Source organism: Gouania willdenowi, chromosome 6, assembly GCF_900634775.1.
Source record: "Gouania willdenowi chromosome 6, fGouWil2.1, whole genome shotgun sequence".
NCBI lineage: Eukaryota > Metazoa > Chordata > Actinopteri > Blenniiformes > Gobiesocidae > Gouania > Gouania willdenowi.
The window spans coordinates 55,856,624-55,859,071 of NC_041049.1; the positions used below are offsets into that span (position 1 = coordinate 55,856,624).

A 2,448-nucleotide genomic window follows, 5' to 3' on the forward strand; every position below is an offset into this window, starting at 1 on the left:
ACCCTAAAAATTGTAGTGATATTGGGTTATAACCTAACTCTAACCCTAACCCTAAGACGCTAGGTACTGCTAGTATTTTTCCGCCTGTTCGACTCCTGGTCATGGCCGAAGCAAGCAAAACGTTTAAAACTGCTTCTGAGGAGGCTAAAAAGACGCCGCCAAGACCCGGCCCCCTCCACCAACCCGCCTTCTGCCCGGCGCCAGACACCGCTCCGCGCATGCTCGGTCGCCCGTCCCCCATCCACCCCGATCGCCGCGCCAACCCCCAGCGAAGGGGGCCGACGATGGCGGCAAGGCCAGGGAGTGGGGGGGAGCACCACCAACATGGCAAGGAGGGCCGAGCGCCGGGCAGAAGGCGGCGGGGAGAGGAAGGCGGCAGCTCCGCCAGCCCCGCTTCGCACCCCAGCCCGACCGACCCAGCCCAATCCTTATCCCGAAGTTACAGGACAAGGGAGGCTGGCCCGACTGACTGTTTGTAGATTTTTGCAACAGTGCTGCGGCGCTTGTGGCCACTAGGGGTGCTTGACGTGAAAGTTACAGGTCTAGCGCCCCTAGTGGCCAAAAGTTACACAGTGTGCTTTTAACTTCCGATACAATACCGATATTGCAGCCTTGCGTATTGGTCGATACGGAACCAATATCAATTCAATCCACCATTAGCACAAATCATAAATACTTTAATTTCTTTTTTTCTTAGGACTAAAAAACTAAGTCAGACTGCTATGGCAATATATATTGGTAAGTAGCAGATTATGTGTCCTTTCTAAAACCTTTAATTAAAACGTTACTATAATATTGGTAGTACTATTAACCAATCAGCAGTCAGATCATATTTTAAAGATATTAGAAAGACTGAAATGGCTATAGTGTCCATTAATACATAAAATGTGTATATACATTTGACATAATGCACCGAGAGGAAAATAATAAAAATAATAATAACAATAACAATAATAATAATACTAATAATAACAATAATAAGGGAATGTTTACTAGAGACAGCAAATTATAGCAGGTGACCATCATCTTTCATCTTTATAAAATGATGGTCACAAAGCCTTCAGATGCGTCACACAGTATGGGATTAACAATGACATCTGCTCGTTTGCTCTACTCCTCTATCTGCACGTAATGAATGCCTGTTTACTACGTTTGTTTGTTTTGCCTATAATCCCGCACTTTAAATGCTTCCTTACAGTATGTATTTCTATTCTGGTTTGGAAAAATAAGCAAACATACAGTAAGACAGTAAAGTCTGACCTCTTTAGCCAGGGTCATTCCTTACACAGATATTAATCTGCGGATGGATGGAAATGTTTGATTGATTAAAACACTAATTTTTCTACCTTGGACAGTTGGAATAATGCATTAACTGAGAATTGTTTTAACTCGTTAGAATATGAAGCATAGCAGAAAGTAATGTATTGTCCTGTCGGTAAAGTGCTATATATTACCAAGCCGATTTTAGACTTTAAGTTAGCGTTAGCCGCTACAAACATCTGTCACCTAAACAAGAGCATTAAACCGGCTCTCTTACCTTTTCTTGCCTTTTTGTTTTACATTCTAGTTGTCCTGTTGTTGTGGCATGATCGTGTAGGTTCAAAATAACATTGCAAAGCGGGGGAAAATAGGTAGTTTTAGTAGTAAAGCAGCCCTTTCCACTATTCCCTTACGTCCAATTTCATTGTTTTGGTTGGAGAGTCGAGTTCACGCTGACAAGTATCGCGAGATGAGCAGACTGCGCATGCTCAGTCCTCACGACCACGTGACCACAGTTTACAGGACAAATGTTTTTTGTTTTGTTTTTTTCTTTCTTTTTTTTTAATCACACGGATGTAAGATTCTTGTAATTTACCTGTAAGAGGAAAAATACATTTAAAAATTACAATTGTGAAATTTGTACAAAGTTTCTGTTAAAATGATCATAATCTTGAATGTTTTGCATGGTTGGAGTCAATTACATTTTTCAGTCACAGTTATGTTTTTAATTACCAATGTTCAATTCAGTTACGATTACAGTGACAGGCATTTTTTCCAATTACAATTAAAATAAAATATTTTTTGTTCTCAGAAAGTCAATTACAATTACGCTCTCAATTATTAAAGTTCAATTACAATTATTAATAATTATATAATAACATAATAAAAGCTAAAATTCGTCTTGTGTTAGCTTCCTGTTAGCATCTCTTATGATAACGGGTCCTAAATCAGCTGTAAAATACACTAAAAATAATTATCTATCATTACTCTAAAGATAAAGAAATAAAAAATAATCAAATGGTTAAATTTTTTTAATGTCATTTATTGCATTAATACAAACCAATGAAAACAAAAATGCTTGTTTCATAAGTCAAGTTAAAAATATATTAAAAAATAAATAAATATATATGATTATTTGTTCAAGTGCATGAAACACTAATGCATTAAATTAAATATAGGTATGTTTTT

The 2,448-nt window shown here is 37.9% G+C and overlaps 1 protein-coding gene across 1 annotated transcript in view; it reads right to left on the reverse strand.

Moving 5' to 3' along the window:
• Positions 1-1,700, reverse strand: part of LOC114465798 (BTB/POZ domain-containing protein 10-like) — a 30,184-nt gene extending 28,484 nt beyond the window's left edge. The window contains exon 1 of the mRNA XM_028451055.1: positions 1,538-1,700. The gene's annotated coding sequence lies outside the window, so the exon portion shown is untranslated. The remainder of the gene's footprint in view (positions 1-1,537) is intronic.
• Positions 1,701-2,448: the final 748 nt, after the last annotated feature.